The sequence below is a fragment of the Tasmannia lanceolata genome, unplaced genomic scaffold (genome assembly GCF_043159265.1).
Source record: "Tasmannia lanceolata isolate RefF3 unplaced genomic scaffold, GAP_Taslan_0.1 ptg000012l, whole genome shotgun sequence".
NCBI lineage: Eukaryota > Viridiplantae > Streptophyta > Magnoliopsida > Canellales > Winteraceae > Tasmannia > Tasmannia lanceolata.
This window is the reverse complement of record NW_027518689.1, coordinates 26,845,204-26,857,548: the sequence shown is the minus strand read 5'-3', so window position 1 is coordinate 26,857,548 and position 12,345 is coordinate 26,845,204. Positions and strand designations below refer to the sequence as shown.

At 38.4% G+C, this 12,345-nt stretch overlaps 1 non-coding gene across 1 annotated transcript; it reads left to right on the top strand.

The window, feature by feature from the left end:
• The first annotated feature begins 5,428 nt into the window (after window positions 1–5,428).
• On the top strand, window positions 5,429–5,535 carry LOC143889032 (small nucleolar RNA R71). The gene has a single exon (XR_013254657.1). It is a non-coding gene; the product is annotated as a small nucleolar RNA R71 (small nucleolar RNA).
• Window positions 5,536–12,345: the final 6,810 nt, after the last annotated feature.

Here is a 12,345-nt window from a genome sequence, read left to right as displayed (position 1 = left end):
GTTTTTGAATGCCTTTCCAATTGGTAAAATTGTACGTCGAATTCGAGTAATGCGTGAACCGCGATCAAAGGATTGTTGGTGACATACACTGGCGGTCTAGACTGCCGGTAAAAACCATTTTCTTTGTTTTACTATAAATAAAAAATCTTAGAGGGCGAGCCTTGGTGCAACGGTAAGGTTGCTCTATTGTGACCTGGTGGTCAGGGGGTCCAGTCACGGAAACAGCGTCTCTGCAAAGCAGGGGTAAGGCTGCGTACTTATGCACATTCACAACATGTTACACATTTCATTTCAAGTTCACAAATTACATTCACAGATCACAACCTGTTATTCACATTTCAAGTTCACAAATTACATCAACCCGTAGTCAGGGGCGGAGCCAGGAATTTACACTTGGGGGGGGGGGGGGGGGGGGGCGGGCACGGCCACCCCCACGCTATATGTGGATCTGCCCCTGCTCGTAGTTTACATTCATACTCACAAGCTATTTACTTTACACTCATATTGATAAACTACTTACAACTTATTTACATTTCCATCTGATTACATTTACATGCACAATCTTTAGTGTAGTTCTGATGCCGGGTTACATTAACCAAGTCCCAATAGCACCTAAAGTTCTCCTATTGTTTGCATTGCATGTGAGAGGCTTTTGCTTGCCCCAAAACATCTGCCCCCCTTAAACTAATCACCCAAAAAATGTGAAACAAAAGAAGATCCATTGAAGAAATGTTATGAAAAGGAACATTTCTGTACATTAAGGTTACCCCAAGTATTAATTGGGGCTTGTGGCATAGTAAGACAATGCATAATCACCCATGAAATGTGAAACAAAAGAAGATCCATGAAAGAAATGTTACAAAAAAGGAACATTTAAGAACATTAAGGTTACCCCAAGTGCTACTTGGGGTTTATGGGTCTTGTTATTAAGCTAGTTGGAGTGAGATATCTGCCGAAAGGATGCAAACAGAATGGAATTTTTGCTTGACTCATATGGGAGGTTGATGGTTGGACGATGCATCAAACTCTATATTATTTACTCAAGAAGCAAGTGGAGCACAGCCCATGAAGGGACAAAGAGCTAGAGGCCTCCCACAAAACGATATGGGCCCTTTTCCACATGGAGCATGGAGAGAGCAAGTTGTTGGCCTCGTTTGGTTGAATGATTCAACAACAAAGCTACATGGGAATTATACAGGAGCTTCGTTAGGCTGGAGATTTTTTTTTGATGGGTAAGCTGAGGTTTAAAGGGACCCCAACCGATTTATTAGAAAAAGAGAAAGATGATACAATAACTCGGAACATGCGTTCTTAGTGGCCGTCTTGGCCAAAAAAAGTGATGTGCACAATCACCCGTAAACCATGCACATCGGGTAAGCTTGGGGGATTTGAACTCGCATCAATGGGGAACATACCCATGACTTTAATCCAAGATGGGGCAATTTGGGTGTTTGAGTGCTTATGGATGTTACTTTGTAGCCACAAGTAGGTCAAATCTATTGCTACGTTTTCTTTCTATTGTAGACCTATGTTGTTCACATTTAATTTCCTCCGTGTTTGGTAAGATGCCCATGTTCAAGGCCCCTTTGGGATGAAGTGACCCTAAAAACAATTCTAAGGTCACCTCTCTTGATTCCATTTCATTGAAATGATTTGCTCCTCCGTATTTTTCCTTGTAATGTAGGACATGTAATCTTTTGTTACAAATGATCTACATGTGTCCTCAACCTTTGCCAAATCAAAGCCAATCTTATAAGGCAGTCCTACCAGTAGGACCCCACATTTTGCCCGGCCGGTCGATCTTTTGGCTTTTGTGGAGATTAAGGGGGTGAATCTATAGGGAAAATCCCATCATAGGAGAAGCTCTTGATAGATGGGTATACAAACTATATGGAAACAAGCCAAACACCTAAAAAGGCTGAGATTAGAAGTGATGAGCACATTTATGTGTGAATGGTAGGTAGGAAAAACATGCATATTTTATGTTTAGAGCAGTACTACTAAGGTATTTTGTGTGTTTTTGGTGTTTCAGGGTTATTCTTGAATTTCCATGGAAAATGGAGCTAAAGAGATGAAATTCCAATGAAATGATCAAATATGAGAACATCACCATTGTGGCCTATCATTTGAAGGGTTTAGATCATCTATGGTTCATCAATTGATTGGTTCGGAATAGCTTTGGAAAATGATTTGGAGGGGTACAAGCAATTTATTCTAAGGCACACTAAATTTGTGGTTAAAATCATCTTATGGAGGTGATTTGTGAGGTGCAAATAATTTTACATTGTTGACCATCGTTTGAACGGTTAAGATCAGCCCACAAAAATGATTCAAGAGGAGCTACCATTGGTAAGATCGAAATTCACATTGGGATCCATGACTTCAACTGTTTGGATCATCTCATTGGAATGGTTTATGTGTGCAATTAATTTACATAGTGGACCGTCAATTGGATGGCTTGGATCGTTTCTTGGAGATCAAGAGGGGAGAAGGGAATTATTAGGTATTTTATGTGTATTACAAAGGATGGGTAGATTAGCCATTTGCAAATAATTGTGGCATTTGTGCAATTCATTCGAAGGATAGGGATAATTTGGTCGTTTCATGCACATATCCCTCAACTTGGAAACTTTCCATTATTTTCTTTCTAACATTTAGAAAGTTGCTTGAGGATATAATTGGAACGTTTTGCAAACAACTTTGGAAAGAGAAAAAATAGAAAAGTAACCCATGTTTTTTTTAGAAGAGATATAGAAAGCCCATTCAAGCCTTAATCTTGTCCTTTCATTTGTTTTCTAAGATTAGATTTTTAATCTCCACCGTACATATTTTTCAATCCCTTAATTTAGCAACTCTTCTCACCCAAAATCCTATATATTTATCTCTCTTGAACTCTCTCCCATCTTCTTGAATTTTTAGTCTCGTCCCGTCGCGTCTTCACAGTTTTTTATTTTTTTCTAAAACTTCAACGGACTATAACTTCTCATTTTAGCTCCGATTCGTGCGTGGTCGGATTCGTTGGACTCGTATCAACTCTTCTCACTTAAATCATGCAGTGTCGTCAATGCATGCAAAAATAAAACAATGACAAGGACAATGAAAAGAGAGGCGCACCTGATATGATCAAGAAAAAATAAAATAAAGAGACTCATGGAGATCCATAACCTCTTCCAAATTCTCATATTGTATTTCAATGTAGCCTTATGATCTATAAAGGGAAACTTTTGGATGGCTCCCTTCATCACATGATTAGCTCTTCTTTGGTGTTCCTTGAAGGTTTGGAACCTCAATAAAGTCTATGTGGGGTTTCACAATCGAAGGACTTATTCCTTTGATATCGGCCATTACCCAATCAATGGCTTCTTTATTAGCTTTGAAGAAGTTAAATAACTCTTCCTCTTCACTTAAAGTTAGATCTGCCATTAATTCAGAAAAAAATTGAATTTCACCTATAAACTCATATTTTGGATTTGAAGGCAAAGGCTTCAAATCTAACCGTGTGGCCTCTTCAATGAATGGCTTGGGAAGGGATGTAAATAGGGGTCCTCCTGGCTCTATTTGATGAATGATAAGAGCATCAGAAAAGAAGTCTCCCCCCCTACGTCTTCCAATTCGTCCATGCACTCTTGAAAGCCTACATCAAAATCGATTTCAAAATTAGTTTTTATATCATCAGAAAATAAATGCAACATATTGATTGCTTCATGTAATTTCGGTTGCTTACCTAGCCTAAATATATTAAAATCTACTGATGTATTACCAAAAGACAATTTCATTAGGCCATTCCTACAATTAATCAAAGCATTGGTAGTAGCAAGGAAAGGCCTACCAAGGATGATAGGGATTTGATCCTTGATATTAGCAACGTACTCCGTGTCTAAAACAATGAAATCTAAGGGAAACAAGAAATCCCCTACTTTAACTAATACATCCTCAACCATCCATTTGGGTGTCTTAATTGATCTATCCGCCAATTAGAGAGTGACGGTGGTTGGTTTGAGGTCTCCTAATCCTAGTTGCTTAAATACAGAAAAACGCAAGAGATTTACACTTGCACCCAAATCCAAAAGAGCATGTTCAATTTCTGTGTTACCAATTGTGCAAGAAATAGTAGGACATCCCGGGTCCTTATACTTGGCCACCATTTGTTGAGACAAAATGGAACTTATGTTTGAGGCCAAGAAAGCCTTCTTGGGCACATTAGTTATGCGGTTTTGAGTACACAAATCTTTAAGCATTTTGGCATAAGTAGGAACCTGTGAAATCGCATCTAACAAAGGAATATTAATTTCACTTGTTTAAACATATTTAGAATTTTATCCATGGCATCCACTTTCTTATTATTGGCAAGTCTCCTTGGAAAAGGAGCCTTGGGCACATATTCCTTTTAAGGTGGTGTAATTGCTTGCTCTTCACTTACCTTTTCGGGTCTCGCAGTCGAACCTGTGGGAGGGGAACCTTTTCTTACCTCTTCGGTTGTCTCTTGATGATCTTTAGAGGGTTCGGATCGGACCTCCTCCTTGTGGTAATCTCGACCACTCCTTAAAGCATATACGGCATTACATTGGTTGGAGGGCTCTTGCAGCGGCGAAATTGGTTGAATGTGATTCAACTGATTTGGCGGTACCTGTTGATTCACATTCACATTCAAGTTCCTTGGATTAGGAACGGGTTGACTTGGCATCCTACCCTTTTCCCTTTCATGTAAAGCCGTGGCGAGTTGAGAAATTTGTTTCTCCATGTTGTGTTGGCTTGTCATGAACTCATGAGAAGTTCTATGTTCTTCTCCAAAGAAGCTATTCGGGCCGATTCCCCTTGTTTTTGAAAATTCGGTGGTTGCTGATTTGAAACATTATTTAAAATTGGGTTTTGAAAGGATGGAGTTGTGGCTAGGAGTGGCCGAACATAAGTGGGAGGGAAGGTGGGCCTAGGTTGGCCGAATTGGCCTTGACCTTGAAAATTGGATGGCCCACCTCCCTTGGCTCCAAGACAAATAGGGATGATTTCTCCATCCCTGATTGTAAGTGCTACTATATGGATTATTTGTAAACAAAGCACTTGCATTTTCATTAGAATTACCAAACTTTAAAAATTGTGGCACTCTTCCATGACATGGTCAGGAGCTTGGCACCAATTGCACATGGGGACACTTTGATTGATTTGATTTACCTGTGCGGGTCCCTTTACAACTATAGCTTCTAGCCTTTTGATTAGGCTATCTAATTGGGCCTCATTGCTTGATGTAGCTCTTTTGTTTTCTTGAGTGTATTCCCACTCACGGGTCTTTTCTGCCAAATCAAGCAAGAATTTTCAAGCTTCGTCTTCATCCGTATAGGATGTAAATCCTGTAGGGCACATAGACTCTAAAAGTTGTTTGGTTTGAAAATCAATGCCCTCATATATGATTTGGCACAATTGCTACGTATCTAATCCGTGGTGAGGGCATTATTTGAGTAGATCTTTGAATCTCTCTATAAACTTTGAAAACGATTCATGGGGTTTTTGCCTAAATTGAAGAATATCATTTCTTAATTTATTAGTTTTATGTGAAGGAAGTTTTTTTTTAAGAAACACTATTGTAAACTCCTCCAACTGGTGATGGAGTTTGTGGGCAAACCATAAAGCGATTTTTTAGCTCCCTCTTTGAGTGAGAAGGTAATGAACCGCAACTTCACCGCATCATCCATGAGTTGTTGTAGTTTAATTAAAGCACATATCTCTTCAAACTCTCGTAAAAATAAATAGGCATCCTCAGAAGGGAGTCCGTGAAAGTGAGGGAGCATCGTAATAAACTACGATTTTAACTCAAAATTATTGCCCTGAGCTGCTGGCAATCGAATACAAGAAGGTTGTGCTGTTCGGGCAAGATAGAAATGATCGCGAAGGGTTTTAGGAACTTCCTCGTCCGCCATGGCTATTGGAATTGGTTGAATGTTCGTCTGTGTTTCTTATCGAATTATTCTCTCCAAGCGGTTGACGAAATTGCGCACCCAACCTGCACTCATACACAGAAAATAACCAAGTTAGAAAAAGAAGTAGCCAAAAACCAAAGTAAATAAACAACTAATTAAACTAAAAGAAAGATAAGAATCACTTCGAATAATATAAGAATTAAAGTAATCCAACTCTTCCCCGGCAACGACGCCAAAAACTTGATTGTGATATTAAATAACCGCAAATGCACGGATCGTGTAAATACGGGTCGAACTCAGGGAAGAGCTTATTGTGATTTCTACCCTTATACTACTTAGAAAATAAACTTATGATATATTATTGCCTAGAATGGACTCAGGATTTCTGTGGACTACAACTTTGGATCCAACAATATATTTAAATTTATAAACTAAATAAACAAGGATCGAAAACAATAAAGAAACGATTACAACTTTTAATCCTTATATTTAGGCAAAGTAAACCAATAAAGCATAATTAATTAATTGTCTAATCTAATTAGAAAACAAAAATCAAAAACCTAAATTGATTGGAAAAACTACTCTAAAGTGAATTGAAATTCTATTGGAAAAGTAATTGGAAATCTAATTGAAACTTTAATTCGATTGAAAGATTACTTAGGATTAGAATCCACCATGGTTTTGGATTGGATTATTGTAAGCCCAAGGGTTCCCATGTGTTAATCATTATCCTTACCTTCTTGTTTTGATGCTAGCAAACTAAATTGATTCGCTTTTATGGACTAATGTGTTGCCTTGAGGTGTTGTGTCATATTCAGAGATTTCATGTCATGATCGTCATTAGACAACTCAACTCAACACATAGCTTGTAGATCAAGAAAGACAGGAACAAAAAGCTTGCACCTACATTGGAGTAATCACCATTTGGAGATGATCAAGTCAAGGAGCTCAACATGAAGATCCCACAAGTTCCCGAGCAAATGTCAAGGAGGAGCTTGGAGTTGAACATGCCATGGTGACACCTCATGTACCTCAACATGCATTGAAGATTGGAGGATAAGTCATAAGAGCCAAGACAAAGTTCAAGTTGTTCACTCAAGCATAAGAAGTCCAAGGAAGTGCAAAGGAGCCAAGACATTCCAAGAAGACTCAAGATTCTTATTTTTAGAATGTATTTGGAGTCCTCTTGCTTTTATGTTTAAATGCACTTTCAATAGGTTTTCAAATGGTTTTCATACTTAACTTTTTATATCTTTGAAAATTATTTCATATGCCCAAATATGTGTTTTAAAACCTAGGACTTAAGCCCAAAGACCAAAGCCCAAAGCCCCTTAAATTTAAAGTTAAAATTAGAATTTTACTCAGGGCCGATCGACCGGGCTACGTCGGGCGACCGCGAGATGCTACTTGGAAGTCCAGAACATTTCAAAATTTATCGGGCCGGTTGACCGGGGTAAGCCGGACGACCGCGGATATGTTTTCTGGAAATCCAGAAAACATCCAAGTTGAGCTTGGAGGTTGACCGCGATAGTGTTTTTGAGCCAAATTTTTATTCAAACAGATTGCACTCGTCAGGCGACCGCCATAGGGCCGGTCAACTGCGCCGGTATGAAATTTGAAATTCAAATTGAGAGCCCGATAAGGGCGGGTGATCGTCGTGCCTCGGTCGACCGTCGTGACATAGAAATAGAGTCGTTGGGGCTTGCGCAGGTTGACTTCTTCAACCCTGTATTTGTAGACACCCCATTTTGACCGTGCCCTACACTTCCATGTTTTGTACATAATGTTTTCAAATCAGTGTGTTAGGACCCCAAATTACACCCTATGCTAGCTTAGGGTCTCACCAAGGTCTCTGTAAAATTTTGTCAAGATCCGACCATGTTTGCCTAGCGAACGAGCTAAGACAGTGTCGTGGTGCAAGTTCGGAAGGGGGGAGGGTGAAATACGTCATTTCCCATGTAAAAGAGGGCATTCTTGGCAATTTTATGCTGCTTCTTTTGCAAGCAATCTTTATTGGCCATTGGATCAAATCAGAGGGTTAGGAGCATGCAGAGAGAAAAAATTTATGCCCCATTTCTTACCCGAGCCCCCCCCTTGTAGCATTAAAGAGTAGTAGTGAATACACTAGAGGGGGCTGTCCATTAGAAAAGAGGGGGGCCGAATATATCATTTTCCTATTAAATACCAACGAATTAGGGCTTTCTCCTCACTCCATGTGCCCATGACCACCACCTCTCCATCTCAATCTCCTTCCACCTTCCTCTTAACCCTAATCAAACCCCTTCCTTCACAGCCATCTTCTTCTTCATTTACCTTTTTTTTTTCTTTCCTCATCAACCCATTTCAATCATCTTCTCCGGCCATCCTAACCGGAATCCGGCAAGAGATCACCAATATACATCATCTTCATCATCAATTTCATTACAACCTCCCCTGTTTTCTTCATTTACCACTCTCTTTCAACCTCCATCTCAATCAAACCCATCTCATTTTCTATTAGCCCAAACCCATTTTTATTAAACTCCATTTCTAGCACCATTGATTCCGGCCACTTTGCCGGAATCCGGCCATCCAAATCCACAGCCACCATCTCAACCCTAGATCCCTCTTCCTCTTTGATTTTCTCAATGATTTTCTAGATTTTAGGTTTTTTTTCCATTTGATAAAAAAATCAGAGAGAGAGAGAGATCTAGAAGAGAAAAGAAGAAGAAGAAGAAGAAGTGGATTGGGCCCCAAGCATAACACGAATCTAGCTCCTTGGCTGAATTTTGCCAAAGAAAACTTAGGTAATGGTTTGTTATCTTACATTTTGTGTTGATTAAATAAATTGCAATGGTTAGTGTGGCGAGATTCTTGGGATTTAGTATGACATTTCTGTTGATTAGCTAGATTGGTTCATCTCATTAGATCTAATATCGCTTAATGGCAGAAATTTAGAAGGATGGATCCCATAGTAAATCCGAGCTCTTAAAGTTTCTCCATGGGCTAATAATCTATTCAATACTTCATTCCATTTTTCTTGTTGGGAATTAGCATCAACATATCCATGTTTGATCTCCGCACCTATTTGTCTTATCTTTTCTAAAGGCCATTAGTTTTTCTTGTTTATTTTTCTTTGGAAAATGTAATAATCTTAGTTAGCAAATGTTATGAAATTAGACAAGATGAGGTAGTGTAATTGTAGGACTGTGTTTACAAAGGTATTATTTTCATGGAATAGTTACAAAGGATTGATTTCTATATCACTGTATTTTGGTAAGGGCGCTACTGTGCATTCTCCCATTCATGCAATTGATTTTCATGGTCATTTGGTCGCATTGTAGAGATATCAGCTCCTGTTTTGTATGGCTCGAGAACATGATTTAGTCCCGGTTTATCTTGCACAATTTAGCCCATGATATGTGTTTATAAAATCAGCCCTGCTACTTGCATTTCAGCCCATGAATATGCTCCCTGTTTCATTACATTTCAGCTCATGAATATGCTCTCCAGTTTTTATCACATTTCAGTCCATGAATTAGCTCATGTTCAGCCCTGTTTTTAGCACAAATTTTGTCCACAATTTAGCTCATTTTCTGCACAAGTTTCTGCCCACATTTCAGCCCCTGTTTTACACTGAAGTCTGTCCACATTTCAACCATGTTTTACACTAAAATCTGTCCACATTTCAGCCATGTTTTACACTAAAATCTGCCCACATTTCAGCCCCTGTTTTACACTAAAATCTGTCCACAATTCTGCCCTATTTTTGCACCAAAATCTGCCCACAATTCTGCCCTGTTTTTAGCACAGGTTAGCTCATTTTCTGCACAAGTTTCTGCCCCCATTCTGCCCTGTTTGATCATAGGTTCAGCTCAGTAATGCAACGTTCTCTTGGCACCAAACTAGTCTATGGTTCAGCTCAGTTTAGCACATTTTAATCCATGTCTCGGTTCCCCATTCCATGCAAAATATGAGATAGTTATAACTGTGTCAGTTTTGGATTTTGTGTTCATGTGATCATTTAGGGTAGGTAGTAAATGTTAATGAAGAATTGTTTGTTAATTCGTAAGGACATAATTGAAATATTACTAGTGGTGGATGAATCAGGTATGTATATATGTATACTTGGGTGTCCGTGAGGGTATGATATTGTGGGACATGATCCCGCGAGAGGGGCGTGGGGCGCGAGCCGCCGCGCGCTCTCCTTTGGTCTCTCGTTCCCACGCGATTGGCGTGTGCATTTTAATATTGATTTGAATTCGTCTTTCCTGTGGACTTGGGATCACTACGGCAATCCGAATTCCACACGAAAGAGACTGACAGAGTCGCCACCTAGATGTGGGATCTAGGACCCGTAATTAACCAGAAATCTAGACTCGCTACCTGGTTACGAGAATGGAAGGTATGGGGAGTTATCCACCACATGCACCATTCTTGTCCGATAATCGGTCTTCGATTCCAAAAGCTAACTCTTTTAAATTTATTTTAAATGGCTCATTCAACTCTATGTTAATGTGCGAACTAAGTGACATGCATCATAGAATCTAATTTCAATGTGAATCCTAGATGTGTATCTTGATTTATTAATTTGTCTGGATTCATTCTACGTGAAAGTTCTCCTAGAATTCTAATTTCATGGAAAACCCTAACTGATTTGATTAAGTATTTACAAGAAAATTAATATACAAAACACCACAATTTGTTGTGGTGCCGACTCGCGGGTGGTATGCCGTCAGACATCCAAGCTGCCTACGTACCCAAGCCTCACTGGGATCAGAGTCGACGTAGTTCGGTGTACCTAAGCTAAGCTACATATGCCTAACTCAACTAGGACACCGACTTAGACGGATTTGACTGTTTCAACAGTTTTAAGAGGAATTATTTAATTCAAGTTGAGGATTTTATTATCTTAGGATTTCATCTAAGATGCTGTATGATTCTTATCTAAATGCAAATTGTTCCTTAGACTAATGCAGGTTTGCCTACATCCTAGTTTACTAGGCTCGTCTTAAGGAAAGATTGGGCGACTAGTGTAACTAGACCTATGGTACGGTTGCTATTCATAGCAAGCGTCCGTGATGAGGCTGGACTCCTAACTCTAGGACTCCCTAAAACCTAGGACACGGCACGACACCAGTGTTCCTAAATTGGGCTCTAATGGTTCTTAGATTGGAAACCATAATCCAATGGTTCCGAAAGACACAAGATAAATCGATTTAAGTTCTCGAGGTTAATGAGTTTCAGATTTCGAAGATTTTCAGTTTCTAGACATTTAAGGATTACCAACGGTTCTAGGGTTCACCAATTTCGGCCTTGAATGGCATCCAAAGGAGGGAATCGTGCGCTCTTTCCTTGTGCAATTTAATACTTAGGTTATAGCATCTTATTGCCTGGCAGAATCTCAGGATTTCCGTGGACAATAACCTCGGAGCCAACAACATGCTATAACTTAAATATTCAAATTGTCAAAGATCAAGTTGCAATTGGGATACGATTATGGATGCACTGGCCATTTTTCCAGGAAAATCTAAAGATCCTAAAATTTCTGTTTCAATGGATTAAGGAGTGAACATGTGACAGAATTTTAAAGTTCTTTAGGAATTTTTATATGATTTTCAATTAATTTCGAATTTTCCATGGATTTTATCAATTTTAAGCATATGAGCGGTTTTACAAGTGAAATTGTTGCAAATAAATTCGAAATGATTTGAAATTTCTACAGCAGCAAGATGAAAATGTATGTAGCTTACAGGATGAGTTTTGCATATTTTTACATTAAATTCACATTTAATCTTGATTAAACCATTAAATGTCCAGATTGCACAATTAACACATAAACTAGTAGAAATATAACTCTAAATTCTATGAAATTTCTACAGAAATACTATATGAATCAAAATAGCATGCAGTGAGATTTTCATGAATTTTAGAAATTATTTACTACCAATTTCGGATTTTACAATTTCCAGACCAGATTATAAATTAACACTACATCCCATATTAAAACAGATCCAAATCACACGAAAATTTTACAGTAACAAGTAATATGGAAGATTAGACTACTGTAAAAATTTTATGAATTTTAATGATGATCTGATGTTAGTAAAAATTCTCTTAAAATCTGATAAGTTTCAAAGAAAATATTAAATAATATACCAAATAAACTCCAAAAATCTTTACAAATTCATGGTAAAATGAATCAGTAACATATTATTTTCCCACGAAATTTCATTAATTTTAGAATCTGTTTGGTATATAATTTAATTTTTCTTCGTCAAAAGATGTTTTTTGAAGAGTTTTCCATTTTTAAAACACAATTTGCGGAAAAAATCAGAAAAATTCGGAAAAATACAGAAATATTTTGAGAACAATGCACCTACCTGTGGTGAAGATCTCCGCCCAATCCAAAAAAAATATAAAAAATCCTGCCGCCGCCGATCCGCTCCGCCGT